The sequence below is a fragment of the Lithobates pipiens genome, unplaced genomic scaffold (genome assembly GCF_037356315.1).
Source record: "Lithobates pipiens isolate NorthernLeopardFrog02 unplaced genomic scaffold, aLitPip1_a1.2 Scaffold_10, whole genome shotgun sequence".
NCBI lineage: Eukaryota > Metazoa > Chordata > Amphibia > Anura > Ranidae > Lithobates > Lithobates pipiens.
In genome coordinates this window covers 24505618-24521616 of record NW_027507686.1, presented here as the reverse complement: position 1 = coordinate 24521616, position 15999 = coordinate 24505618, and positions in this window count along the sequence as shown.

The window sequence follows — 15999 nt, the reverse complement described above, 5'->3', positions numbered from 1 at the left end:
CCCCTTAGGTTCCACAGTGAGTATAACAAGCACACTTTACTGCATACACAGACTGGTTTTACTCCTGTTGGTTTAGTAACACTTTAAAAAAGAATTCCAGATATGGCTATTTTTCACATATAGTTGCATTGGTCCAGTTTGGAGCAATGTAGCTATATACCATAGCTGACTGATGCCCTTGGAAGCTGGAAATCAATGTACAGACACCAATACCACACCACTACTCCAGTGATCTCCACAAGCTTCCAGGTCCAGTGCCGAGTGGCTTGTCTGATGCATTGCTATAGGAGACAGCAGTTTCTAATGCCGCGTACACACGTGCGGATTGTATGACGTACTTAGTCCGTCATACAATCCGACGGACAATCCGACGTACTTTCCACTGAAAGGACTTGACCACACACGGATACACAAACAGTCCGACGAAAGCTTGCGCGATGACGTACAGCACGTACGACGGGACTAGAAATAGGAAGTCCAAGACACAGCAAAGCCCTGTAAATCCTTTCTGGGCATGCGCCATTCTTAGTCCGTCGAACTAGCATACTGACAACCGTATTGTCCGCTGAAACCAAAGTACGACTGACATATTCTTGGAAAAACCGAAATTCTTAGTACTCCGGACTGCACGCTGAAAAAGTCCGCTGAAGCCCACACACGAGCGGATTGTCCGCTGAAATGTGTTTCAACGGACTAAGTACGTCAAACAGTTCGACCGTGTGTACGCGGCATACGAAATACAGATTGCTGCACTCAGCTTAAAGGCCCTTTTTCTTTATTGCTGTCTGCCTAGTTCTATTTTTGTCTGCCTATTGCTATTGCCTAAGGGTGTCCTGCGCCCTACCCCTCTCTCCCCTGTTCCTGTTAAGAGAAATAAAACTCTCTTTGTTCATTTTTAAAAGTGACTGGCGCCCATCTTTCCATCTTGCACTACACCCACTATGCTTAGTAACCTGCACCCTGAGGAGGAATGTCAGCTCTCCCTGACTCTGGGGGTCACCACTAGACCTCTGGAGGTTGGGGACGCTGCATTTTGGCGCCCAACGTGGGGCAGGACATTATTGTTTGCTGTGGTAGCCTCTGGCAATGGACTGCAACTACACAGAAGTTTTGTCTGGCTCTGTAGGAAAGTGGAAAATATTATCTGTAGGCCTCAGAGACTGTTATTATCCTCTGGGGGTTACCACTAGGCTTCTGGAGATCGGGGAGACCGCTACATTTACATACCTGTTATAGTTTTGTACTTTTCTGTACTGTGACAAGAAAACCAATAAACAGATTGAAATCAGAAAGCATTTTTCTCAATGAATGCAAAGCATTCTCTGATTGGACGAGGTGGAAGGGTGGATCAGTGATGTCACAATCTCTACTTCCAGTCTGGAAATGCCTTGTATTCATTGAGAAAAATACAAAGAGATCCCTGAATGGTGCCTGTGCCAAGCAAGTGACCCTGTGTCTTCACTATACAGCAGGGCAGCCGCTCAGCATGGGAACCAGAAGGCAGCGAGGATCACTGTAGTAGTGGCAGCTACTACAGTGATTCTCTATTTCCACAGGGATTGGATATATACATTGGTCCTAGCTGAATGTAACAAAAAAAAATACCTGAAGTTCAGCTGTAGATGAAGTGTATGAACTAAAGGAGTGCAAGCAATGCAAATATACATACTGTATATCATAAGGACTGTTTACGTTGTTTATTGTGCTGTAGGAACATGTGATCGTACTCAGCACAACACTACACTCACACGTTGTAAATATACTGTGGATGCACCTGAAATGCATGTAAATGAATGCATTGTGGAACATTAAATCACATGCTTGGAGCCAACTTGTGCTTTCTAGTTTCAGATGCATGTGAGTAAACCACATTGGAAAGACATTTGAAAAAAAGGTTCAGTATATTCAAATGTTTTTATGTGCCGCTTCTAATGTTGGAATAAAGTTTGCCTGGTATTGTAATTTTTTTAACAGTAGGTTAGAACAGTTTTTGAAACATTTGAATGATTAACTATTAGAGGCCTTCTCATTTCTGTAATGGGTACCAAATCCTGAAACAACCCCCTTTTTTTTGGTTTAGAAGGAGTGAAAAAGAATTTAGAACATGTGTCAGGTTTTTATTCCTGTCTGTGTTTGTCACTTTCTCTGTTTGTCCAGGTGGTGACTGTCACCAGGACTGAAAGCTAGAAAAAAAATCCAAAATTCTAAGTTGTCACTGAAAAAGGAATAGAGAAAATCTTCCAACAGGGACACTTATATTGGTGACAACAGTCTAATGCCCCATACACACGGTCAGACATTCCGATCACAAAATCCTTCAGATTTTTTCCAATGGATTTTGTTCCGAAATTTGTCTTGCATACACATGGTCGCACAAAGTTGTCGGAAAATCTGATCATTCGGAACGAGGTGACGTTCGTAACGTACGACGGGACTACGTAGAAGCCAGTAGCCAATAGCTTTCGTGTCCAATTTTTTTATGAGCATGCGTGGCACTTTGTGCGTCGGAATTCTCTACACACAATCGGAAAAAGCCAGATCGGATTTTGTTGTTGGAAAATTTTAGATCCAGCTTCTGTTGAAACCAAACTACGGTCAGGTAGACCAACTAAAATTTCAGCCACAACTGCCAGAAAAATTGTTCGGGATGCAAAGAAAATCCCACAAATAACTTCAAATGAAATACAGGACTCTCTGAAAACATGTGGTGTTTCAATATGAACAATAAGAAGGCACTTGAAGAAACATGGTCAAGTCGTCAGAAGAAAGCCATTACTATGCAAATGCCACAAAGTTTCCCACTTACAATACACAAGGCCTATGATGAAAGGTAGACCATTCCTGCTGTGAAACACGGAGGTGGATCGCTGATGTTTTGGATATGTGTGAGCTACAAAGGCACAGGAAATTTGGTCAAAATTGATGGCAAGATGAATGCAGTATGTTATCAAAAAATACTGGAGGAACATTTGCATTCATCAGCCAGGAAGCTGGGCATGGGATGTACTTGGACATTCCAACATGACAATGATCCAAAACACAAGGCCAAGTTGACCTGTCATTGTCTACAGCAGAAAAAAGTGAAGGTTCCGGAGTGGCCATCTTCAGTCTCCTGACCTCAATATCATTGAGCCAATCTGGAGAGATCTCAAATGTGCCGTTCATGCAAGACAGCCCAAGAATTTACAGGAATTGGAGGCTTTTTGCCAAGAGAAATGGGCAGCTTTACCATCTGAGAAGATAAAGAGCCTCATCCACAAATACCACAAAAGACTTCAAGCTGTCATTGATGTTAAAGGGGGCAATACACGGTATTAAGAACTGGGAATGTAAACTTTTGATCAGGGTCATTTGGGTAGTTTCTGTTGTAAATATGATTTAAAAAGAGTAAACACAGTTGATTGATAATAAATGGCTTCAGCCAAACACTAACCATGAGTGAAAGAAAAGTTGTGTTATCATTCATATTCTCTGAAAAATGGCCAAGAAATCATACATTTTGCCAGGACATGTAAACTTATGAGCACAACTGTACGCACAAACGCATGTGTGTTTGAGCTGTGGGGTGCACACCCTAATGCAGTATGCTGCGTACACCTATGTATAAGGTATATTATTCACTTTTAATGGGCATCTAATTTCCACCCCAGCACATTAGGCAAAGGTAGGTCTGATGCACACGTGTTGCAGCACACCGCGACGCATTGTAACACTCTACCTTGCATTGTGGTGCTGCTTTTTTAGAAAACGCTGCTGTTCCTGTTCATTGGCAGCCCATTCAAAATTATTCAGCAGCCTTGATGCAATACTTACAACATCTGACACAACCTGCAATGAACAGGAACAGAGAAGTGTGAATGGACTTGAAGATTCTGATGTGGAAGTATCAGTATTCAGTAATGACTCACTGAGCTAGTACTGAATTTTGAATAAAATTATCAACAATTCCTGCAGTGAGAAGGTGTAATCTGTGCTTACAGTTTATCTAAACTGTGATTAGCCTTAAGCCTCGTACGCACGATCAGATTTTCGGGACGAACGTTCATCCCTGTTTTGCTGCATGCTAGTCTCATATCAAAAGTGAAGAGGTTACTTTCATACGAAAATTCTCGTACGACAGAATTCAACTTCAGAAGCGACACCATGTGTTGAATAGTTTTGTACGTATTCTTTCGTTTCTAAGCATGCGTAGTCTTGCGCTTACGAACTAATTAAATTAAAATCAGACATTGTGTTCACGTACAATTAAAATGTTATAGTCTGCACATCCAGTTTTTGTCATAAGAAAAATCGGAATTGGCTGTCAAAAGCACTGTACTAACGATCCAAAGAGCAGCAGATCGCTCGTCTAATGAAATTTTACTTCTGATTTTCGTATCGTGTGCACGGGCCTTTAGTGGCATGTCTAGGGGATCTCGCTATTGTATGACTGTGATAGACTTTGTCTGCTGAGGGTAAAATGGGCCAAATGGCACCAAAAGCCCTCAATTTATTCAACTTTGATCAATTTGTACAACTATCCAACCATTTCTTGATACAACTTGATACTTTGGCTCGGCTCACACTAGTGTTGGCTGTACCTTCCAGTAGCAGGTGCGGGAATCCCAAAGATTCTCGCACTTGCAACCAAATCGCACTGCTCTTATGAGACACACGGGGCTGCCATTCATTCAATGGCACCCGCACGCATCTCAACCCACAGCGCGATCACGGGTGCAGGAACCGCATGATCACGCGGGACGCACTAGTGTGAACCAAGACTTAAGACTGGTACACAGGATCGGATTGTTGGCCAACAGAACGTCAGACTTTTGTCAAAAGGCCATGTGCCTGGGTTTTGTTTTACATACTAACGGCACACAATTGTCAGCCAACAAATACGAACGTAGTGATATATTGCGCTGAATTTCAGCTCATGAGCACCACCCTTTGGGCAACTTCTGCTAATGTCATGTTTGGTGAGCATTGATTCCGAGCATGAGTGTTTGTGCTTTCAACTTTTGTATGATGGACTCGTGTACAGAAATTATGACTATCGTCCGGCAAAAATTTACTACCCTGCCATCCAACATTTGTTGGCCGAAAGTTGGACAACAATTGTCTGAAGGAGCATACTAACGCTCGGATTTTAGGCCAACAGTCTGTCATCACACAGTCCCCTGCCAACAATCGCATCGTGTGTATGAGGCTTAAAGCCAAATTTGTCCGATTTTCATATCGTCTGTACACAAGTTCGTCACACAAAAGTCCAAAGTACAAACATGCATGCTCGGAATCAATGCTAATCAAACACGACATTAGCAGAAGGTGCCCAAAGGGGGGCACTCAAGAGCTGAAATTCCACCTAGTACGTCACTACGTTCATGTTTGCTGGCCGACAATTGTGTTCCGTTAGTATGCAAGACAAGATCCAGGCACACGCCCTTTTGACAAAAGTCTGACGCTCTGTTGGCTAACAATCCAATTGTGTGTACGAGGCTTAAAACCTCGTACACACGATTGGATTGTTGGCCAACAAAACCGTGGAATTTTTCCAAAGGGCGATGGCCCAAACTTGTCTTGCATACACACGGCACACAATTGTTGGCCAACAATTACAAACGTAGTGACGTACTATGTTGTTTTTCAGCTCTTTAGCACCACTCTTTGGGCTCCTTCTGCTAATTTCATGTTAGTAGAAGTTTGGTGAGTGTTGATTCGCACTTTTCAGTTTGTTTCTGAATGGCCGTTCATCAACCAGACATGTTGCGGAATCGGAGGAGATAACGTGTTATTTATTATTGGTCTTGAAGTTATTGCTTTGACATTATTTTTTTGGTTGAATAATGATTTGATTTGGTATAGTTTCTATATTTTTGGATGCATAGAATGCACTTTTTGGTTAAGTTCTATTGGCAGATAGCATGTCTAATTGTATTTGTTTTCTTTTTTTAATGCACAATAACAATTGTGAAGAATAATACTTGGCGATGTGTTTTACTTCAAATGACAGTTTGGGAGTAGGCAGTTACATTTAAAAAAATACAATGTAAAATTGACAAGGGACACCAACATAGTTGTATCTTTGATATTAAAAACTACGGGATAATGGTGCTGTGGTAACTTGCCCAAAAAAAATCAAGAAAAAGCATAATAATAATATTCTTGGTATCACTAGAAAAAAAAAGCCTTTGAAAATTTGTTTGCAATAACTTTATCAGTATCACCAGTAAGGATGAACGCGTTCGCATGCTCCACGTACAGAGCCCGCCAGGAAGTTGGCGCAGCGCTGCGCTAATCACAGGCAGTGAGACATTCCTCGATGCGTGGCTGCAGAGATCGGGCAATGTCTCGCTGCCTGTGATTAGTGCAGCGCTGCGCCGACTTCCTGGCGGGCTCTGCACATGGAGCATGCGAACACGCTTGAGCTCATCCCTAATCACCAGCAAAGCAGCTTCATTATTATCCCATTAATGAAGAAGAGAATTGTGCGCTGCATTTTGAGATTTCATAATTTGTCACATCATGAATGTTAACGCTCCATTACGAGCGCTAGTTTACAAGACCGACTGCTTCTGGCTCGTCCTTGCTTCCGAACATGCGTGTTTGTACTTTGGACTTTTGTCCAACCGACTTGTGTACACACGATCGTAAAATCCGACAATAGACATTAGTCCGCGGGAAATTTATAAACCTGCCATCCAACATTTGTCCGTGGAAAGTTGGCTGTCTGATGGAGCGTACACACGGTCGGATTTTCCACCAACAGCCTGTTATCACACATTTCCCCTCAGAAAATCCGATCGCGTGTATGAGGCTTAAGACCTTGTTCACACAGGACGCATGAATCCGTACCCCTTGTGAGAGCCATGTTTAACCCACACGGTGATGCACATGTGTTCCATACATCCCTGTTCAGGCATTCCCATTGCTGTAAATTGGAACGCAGTTGCTGCATGGACACAGCCACTCCTCCCAATGTGACATCCATGGGGCTCGGCTACAGGTGCATGGCCCCAAACGTGATATCACATTGGAAGCAGCCACTGTAATCATGCAGCCGCAGCATTCCCAATGGACAGCAATGTGACTGCCTGCATTGGGATGCACAGAACATCCCCCTCTGGGTAAATAAAGTTGGCTCTCACATGGGGTACCGAACCAATCCATATGCCCCATGTGAAGGAGGGCCTAGAAAATAGTTTTCCTGGTGAATGTAATTTATGATGTTGTACCTCTCAGTTGCTGAACCAACCTCCAATATAGTATGTGTATAATGGAAATTTTTTTTTTTTTTTTTTTTTTAAATGAAAGAAAAATGCAAAAAAAAATAAAAAATACAAAAGGATGAGGATATAAGTGGTATATAATTATGCAAACAATCCGTGCTGAAACAGCATGCCATTCTAGGCTCAAAAATGTTACTAAACACATTTTTTTTCCAGTGAATTGTTTTTTTTATTTTTATGGAATCCCCCACCTTAATAATGTAACATGTGAGAGCACCTGATAGTCACAATCATACACACCTGTGTTCCATTCCTCTGTTCCAGGAGGACTGCAATCTGTATTTTCTTTGACAAAGCTCCACAAAGGTAAGATATGCTTTATGCTGATTTACAAAAATATAAAATTCAATTCTTGGTGGCAGTTTCCCATTTTTAGACTAGAAAAGAATATACAGTATGCTTTATTTACTCTGATACCAGCCTTAATATACCCAAAAATCTGCATGTAGCCCTTCTCGCTGAACCAATAACTGGAATACCAACACTCTCAAACTCTGATATTCTACATCTACTTAGCAGTGAAAATATTGAAAAGAGCCTAGGAATTGCCAATCATGAATATAATATTAGCTAAAACCAATCCTTTACCTATTATAAAATGGCAAGTATTATGTATGACATTATTAGAGTTTAAGAAAATCTGGGACCCTTGGATTCAATAGCTGCATATTGCCTTCTGCAGCCATTCATGTCAATGGGCGGATGTTTAAAGCACCAGGAGCTCCCCAGGCACCAAGAATACGCCAGCAAATTTACGCGTGATACTGGAGAATACGCCCATCTACATGAGTCCTCACTCTGTATTATTATAACAGATATTGTAAAGTGAACCCTGTAACTAAAAAATTTAGCATATAGAAATTATAAATGTCATTCATGAAACTAGAGGTTTTTTTAAATACTTTTTTTTTTTTACCAGTTACTGCCTGTTGAAGCTATGATTCTTCCTTGTTCTGTAAGGGCCCTTTCGCATTGAGGAGTTTTTCAAGTGCTTTCATGTTACAAAAGCACCTAAAATGCTCTAGAAAATGCTTCCCTTTAAAATCAAAAAATACTTACACACTGGGGTGATGCGCTTTCGTTTCGGTGAAAAAAAATCCCGCTTGCAGCATGTTAAAAAAAAACACACCAAAAATGCTCCTCTCTATTGAAATGAATGGGAACCGCCTCAAAAATTCCCCACCTTAGCATTTTTGGTGCAGTTTTTTAGTCACGTGTCCTTTAAAAAACACATCACAAGTGCTCCATTGCCGAATAGGCTTTTTACTGGTAGTTATGAAGCGAACCAGTGTGAAAGTGCCCTTAGGGTACCCAAATACATTGTCTGATCTTTGATGCCCATTTCCAGCATTGCTTATGATGCTCAACTGAGGACTGAGATCACTTTGGGGCTTCCTACATGGGCAATAAGGCCTCCTTCACACTGGCATTTAGCCTCATACACCGGATTCAGTGGCAAGAGGTGTTGGATCCTTGTGGCTGGAATGAAACGCACATGCAGTGGCAGCCGCTCCGTGTGTACATAGTAATGACAGGCTGACAGCAGCTGTCGCTGTTTGCATGTAGCCGCACACCAACAGGGTTCCTGCAGTAAGGCTACTTTCACACTGGGGTGCTCAGCGCACTGGCGGTAAAGCGGCGCTATATTTAGCACCGCTTTACTGTCGTTTTAGTGGCGCTGATTGGCCGCTAGCGGTTTTAACCCCCGTTAGCGGCCGAAAAAAAGGGTTAAAACCGCCCGCAAAGCACCGCTCCAGCAGCGCTTTGCAGGCAGGTTTGGAGCGCTGCCCCATTGTTTTCAATAGGAAGGGGCGCTTTAGGAACGGTAAATACACCACTCCTACAGCACTCCAAAGATGCAGCTTGCAGGACTTTTTTGACCGTCCTGCAAGTGCACCCCTCCAGTGTGAAAGCCCTCAGGGCTTTCACATTGGAGTGCACTGAGCGGCTCTTTCAGGGCCCTTTGCAGGCACTATTTTTAGCACTTTAGCACCTGCAAAGTGCCTTAGTGTGAAAGGGGCCTTAGAGATAAGTGTCTGAGCCTAAACATGTCTCACTGCATCCAGACTTGGACACCTACCCCTAACCACAGGTAACAGATTAGTGTGCACAGTGATGCCTGTTGTAAGGGGCTAGTTCACACCAAATGCAGTCCAATTTAAAAAAAAAATTCTGCATCAAAAACACATGGATAGTAGGCTATATGGTTTCCAATGACACTCACCGATGTGAGTGTGCAATGTATGGGGATAGGGACAATTGTAGACACTCACTTAGGTTGAACTGGATGGAATGGTGTCTTTATTCAACCTTACTAACTATGTAAATACTGTAGCTGCTAACTTATAATCTGACCGGAAGTGGGAGTGGGTACCTGTCAAAACTAGATACCCGCTCCCCCAATAAATAATAAAGTGCCAAAACTTAAAGAGGAGGAAGGAGGCAAGCAAGTGGTACTACCCCCTTCTGGGTGACGTTCCACTTTAACGTGAAAACATATATCGGATGCTTGTGTAGCTTTGAAGCCAAACATTTATTTTTACACTTGAAGTTACACCCAAAGACATCTTTAGATGATTAGATTGTGTCTCCAAGGTCTGGCAGTCCTTTGTTGTCAATAGGGAAAGTCAGGATTCCCATACACTGTGGTTCTTTCTAGACAACAGGCTTCCAGTCTGCATCAGATTTGGTAATTCACTGTGATGGCCAAATTTGTCAGATGAAAGATACCTGGAAGGTGCTGACTGGGAGCCAACTGAACCTGACTACCTACAAGCACCAGTGTGACCCTCTTAATTTGCATCAGCTATTCTACCTTTAAAGTGCCCGAAAACATATACATATAATTAACAAAGGTAACTAATTAGTGCATTAGCTGACCATTCATGTCTTTTCACAATATCACAACATTTCCCTCTACCTCTCGCTGAAATAGGTGCAAATTGCGCAGACAGAGAGGTGCTGATGTGATTTTATTGTACATTATCATGACTTCCTTCAAGCAATTTTTAGATGCTGTCTTTTGCCGCCCCTCCTTTTTCGCCATCAATTAATCAACTTCTTTCTCAGCTTGTGAACATTTTACAAAGGAGAGATGAATCAGTTTCTCCAAGAGCAAACTCAAGACATTGAGCCGCGCGACAGCGCCGTCTCTTTGTCTTTTTTTCTTTTTTTTTAACAGCCCCTCTCCTCTATTCAATCTGCTTGTGAAAATGTAATGAAACAAAGTAAAAAAAAAACACAGAAGTCCAGCTTACATTGGAAATTATGTATTGCACCTTTTGTTGGCTAATTTACTTAGCCATTTTTTTCACTGGCTAATAAACTGTTTTAATCAACTAGTTTCCTGAAGTGCCTTAAGATGAAATCATTGCAGTGCCCCCTACTGGTGAGTGGCAGCTGGGTGCCGCCGTAGTGGCATTGATTGACTGAGACAAACCAATAGCTGACATAAAGCCAAGGGTGATGCTGAAGACTGCCAGTTCAAGTTACATCACATCATTAAATAAACAGAAGTAAATATCAATAGGAAAATAGCGTTCACCTCTCCCGCTTCATTTTTTCGACACATGACGGTTTGTTGCTGTTGGATTTGGCTGGGATAATGTGATAGCCGCATGGGAAAGGGAAAAAAAAATATATATATAATATAAAAAAAAAGTGTGTGTGTGTGTGTGTGTGTATGTATTTTTTTTACTTTTTATATATATATATATAATATATTTTTAGTTTTTTAAAATATATATTTATATTTTAAATATAAATAGTTTAATTGCAGTCTGCTTCTTATTACAAAGCTGACATTAAGAAGACTGAATTTTGGAATATCTTTTGTCCATTGCTACTTTGTGTGATACAATATATAGAATGATGGATCCGGACTTTTATGTTTTATTTTTTTTTTATACAAGATCCACTAGCACAATTTTAGATAAAAAATAACTTTAGGAGCCGGTTCACACCAAATGCAGTGCAAGAACGTGTACAGAAGCATACGTTTTCCCAACCTGCATGGGAATGCTCTGTCAGCTATAGACATGTGCCGGTACCATTAGTTCTGAACGGCACCCACTTGCATCTTGCAAACGCGAGTGCGTTTGCGGCCACCAAATCATACAGCTATACCATGTGGTTTGGTGTGGCTGGTGCTGCTCGGTGTACAGGATACAGCACAATGACGGTGTCATTACTACTTTTAGAAGATAATATCTAGGGTTGCAAAGGCATTTGGAGCACATAAAATTTATTTACATCCTTTTTGGCTATTGAGGAATATATTTAAATTTAAAGTTTTTATGCCCAGAGTTAATCTTGATAGTGGTAATAAGCCCACATTTAAAAAACTTGCTGACACGCAGTGCATTTATGACAGAAGAAACGCTAATAGTCTCTTCTATCATCATGCTTCCCCTTGCCTGCTAGCTGTAATGTACAATGAGCTGCACGTGTGAAGCTCAGCATACATTTACAGCCCCCAATTTGTGTTGCAGTGATGTGACTCCCTTGTGTATGCACGAAATATTAAAGTACGGAAGTGTTTTGGACTTTAGATGTACCTTCTTGGATAAAATAACCATCGACTAGTGAATTATAAAAACGTAACAACTTTATTTGAAATATCACAAACTCTTAAAAAGGTTTTTTTGTTAAAAAACAAAAATCCACAAATCGGTCATCCAGGATGGAGTCTGTCCTGGTTTGGGATCTGGTTGGTTTTAGGCCAACGTGTTTAGCGGGAATCCCCGCTTCATCAGAGCTCCAGATCCTGTCAGATAAGAGTTTCAGCTCCCTCCATACATTTTCTATAGGATTAAGGTCTGGAGACTAGCTAGGGCACGCCATGACCTTCATGTACTTCTTTTTGAGACCCTCTTTTGTTGCCTTGGCGGTATGTTTTGGGTCATTGTCATGCTGGAAGACCCATCCACCGCCCATCTTCAGTGTTCTGGCTGAGGGAAGAAGGTTCTCATCCAAGATTTTACAATATATGGCCCCGTCAATCCGGCAAAGTCAGCCTGAACCTTTAGCAGAGAAACAGCCCCAAAGCATAATGTTTCCACCTCCATGCTTGACTGTAGGGATGGTGTTCTTAAGGTCGTAGTCAGCATTTTTCTTCCTGTAAACAAGGCGAGTCGCGTTAATTAAGAGATCAATTTTGATCTCATCTGACCACAGCACTTTCTCCCAATCCTTCTCTGAATCATTCAGATGTTCATTGGCAAACTTCAGATGGGCCTGTACATGTGCTTTCTTGAGCAGGGGGGACCTTCCGGGCGCTGCAGGATTTCAATCCATGGTGGCGTATTGTGTTACCAATGGTTTGCCTGGTGACTGTGGTCCCAACTGCCTTCAGATCATTCACTGGCTCCTCCCGTGTAGTTCTGGGCTGATCCCTCACTTTTGTCATGATCATCCTTACCCCATTAGGCAATATCTTGCATGGATCTTCAGACTGAGGGCGATTGATGGTTATTTTGAATTTTTTCCATTGGTGAATAATCGCTCCAACAGTTGTCTCCTTCTCACCAAGCTTCTTGCTGATGGTCTTGTAGCCCATTCCAGCCTTGTGCAGGTCTGCAATCTTGTCCCAGACATCCTTTTGACAGCTCCTTGGTGTTGCCCATGATTGTGAAGTATGATTGGAGGAAAAAGATTGTACACATAACAAGTTGTCGTTTGGGAGCACCTTCTTGAAATTGACAGGACTAATCTGTGTACCACATGAGCACATACTGTAGCCATTCTGTGGGAGCCAGAATTATTATTGGTTGGTAGGGGATCAAATATTTATTTTACTCACTGAACTGCAACTCCATTTACAATATTTGTATCATGTGTGGTTTTTTTTCTGGATTTTTGGTTAATATTCCATCAGCCATCTGTTGTTAAATCCAATTGTTTATTCCTGTACTAAGATGTATTGTGCATTTTTCTTATTCAGTCAATAAAAGTATGTGAAACCAAAAAAAAATAAAAAATATTTTGTCTCTATCATTTAAAATACACCTATGATAAAAATTATAGACCCTTAATTTCTTTGTAAGTGGACAAATTTGCAAAATCTGCAGGGGATCAAATAATTATTTTCCCCACTGTATCTAATGCCCCCGTAGAACCTAGGAGTTATTAAAGTAAACTTTACCTACTTAACACCCCAAAGGTACTGATATTGGATGAGAAGACCTTTCTCACAATTGGTGTTCCAATTCATCCCAAAGTTGTTCAGTAGGGTTAAGGACAGGGCTCTGTACAGGACACTTGTGTTCCTCCACACTAAACTGGTCACACCATGTCTTTATGGAGTTGGCTTTGTGCACATGGTCACAGTCATGGTGGAACAGAAAAGGGCCTTCACCGAACTGTTACCACAAGGTTGGAAGAGGACAATTGTCTACAATGTCTTTGTATGATGTAATATTAACAGTACCCTTCCCCGGAAACAAATGAACTTATTCATTTGGAGGGGGGTTCACATAGGTTTGGCCATATAGTGTAACATTCTGGCCTGCAACGAGTTCATATAATTGAATGCACTAGCTTCTCAACCACCTTCTGCTTACAATGGACAGTTTTAAGTAGAACTCTTCTTTATGTTATTCATTTCTACAGAAAATGCATTATGTACAATTCTTAGAATAGCTTATTTCATATATAAAACCCATTTTTACTAACAGATGTTCTAATAACAGTGTAGCTCTATTACTGCATCCTTGTGAAGATTATATTAATAATTTCTTTCTCCACAAGTCAATCACTGTGTATCTGCTTAGCACTGCAGTTTGCCATGTGATCTCTAATGAGTCACGCTAATCGTGTGTGTGATTTTTTTTTTTCCTTCTTTCCTGCATCTGTGAAAAAAAAATACAGCGAGACTCTACTCCATGTTGGGTTATGGCTGTGCAGATTTATTTATTTATTACAGGTATTTTACAGTGTCTACTTATGCATCGCTTTACATACTGTACATTCACACAGGGGTATTTTATTAAATCAGTGGGGCTCTGTGCAAGATTATACGTTGTGCCCCATTGCAAAAAAAATGAATAAAAATGTGGTGTGTTTGGTGTGCCATAGTGAAGAGTGGGCATGGTTTTCCTTGTGACAGGGGTGTTGATAGGATTGTAAAAGACCTGGGGCACCAATGGACATGCCAAGGTAGAAAGCGTGGCCAAATTGCGTTAACAGTAGGAGGAGCTTAAGGAGTGTGGTTAAATCATACAGGAGATCAGTCTGTCCCCCAGTAAACCCCCCAAGGTTGGTGCGTCCCCAGCGTAATTCTTCCTTTCTCAGATCAATCTGTCCTCCAGTATAACCCCCCCGGCTCAGTCAGACTGACTTAGCCCTTGTACACACGATTGGAGATTCCGACAGAATGTGTCCGATCGGAGCGTTTTGTCGGATATTCCGACTGTGTGTGGTCTGCATTGGACTGTTTCCGTCGGAATATCCGTCGGACCAAATTTTCCAACTTGCCGGAAATGTTTTCCGACAAAATGCTCCGATCGGACATATTCCGATCATGTGTAGAGAATTCCGATCGGACAAAGTGCCACACATGCTCAGATCAAATTCCTACATCAAAGCTATGGGCTACTAGCCTGAACGTAGTCCCATCGTAACAAAATTACATCATCACGTTCTGAAAGATCGGATTTTCCGACAACTTTGTCCGACCGTGTGTATGCAACAGTTTCGGACAAGATTCGTCGGACAAAATCCGACTGACAAAATCCGACGGATTTGGTTGTCGGAATCTCCGACCGTGTGTACAAGGGCTTAGAGGGATTGGACCAGGTTTAAGTGGTTATACCAGGATGATGCCTGCCACAACAAGCATCATCCCGGTTGTATCTGTACAGCCACTCGATCCATTTTACAAGTGGTGGAAGGTTCACGAAAGATGTTCATCCCTTAATATTACAATAAAGCTGATTTAAAAAAAAAAGTTTTTTAAATAAAATAAATTTAAAAGAAAATGTTAATCCCCCCCCCCCCCCCTGCTAATGCTCAAAGGCATACATAAGTCCCACACACCTATGCAAACAGTGATCACACCACAAATCACAAGATTTTTAGGTATCAAAGTTTGGTACCGTTCCACCGGCGTATTTTAAAGCATGACATGTTCGGTATCTATTTACTCGGCATAATATAATCTTTTATATCTTACCAAAAAATTGGGTATTATATTTTATTTGTGTGCCATAAAATCTTTTAAAGTGTATTTTTTACAAAAAAAAATTGCGTTTTAAAAGTCGTTGCGTAAATATCGTGTGACATAAAAAAATGCAACATCCACCATTTTATATTCTAGGGCCTCTGCTTAAAAAAAATATATATATAATGTTTGGAGGTTCTAAGTATTTTCTAGAAAAAAAAAACTAATTTTTTTACATGTATGACAGTAATGTCAGAATTGGCCCAATTAGCAAAATTTCTAGTAAGGACTTGTTCACTTGGTACTAAAGTATACACCTGTGTGAGGGCTGTGTTTACACACACGGGAATGTACAGGTGTTCTTGCATGCCTGTGCAGGCAGTCCCATTCATGTCAATTGGGAAGCAGCGGCAGCGCAAACACAGTCGCTGTTCCCAATCTGACATCCATGTGGGTGCACAGACAGCGTGACACACAAGAATGTCATATCAAGAGCAGCAGCTGTATTTGTGCAGCTGCTTCCCAATTGACATCAATGGGACTGCCTGCATGAGAATTCACAGAACACCTGTG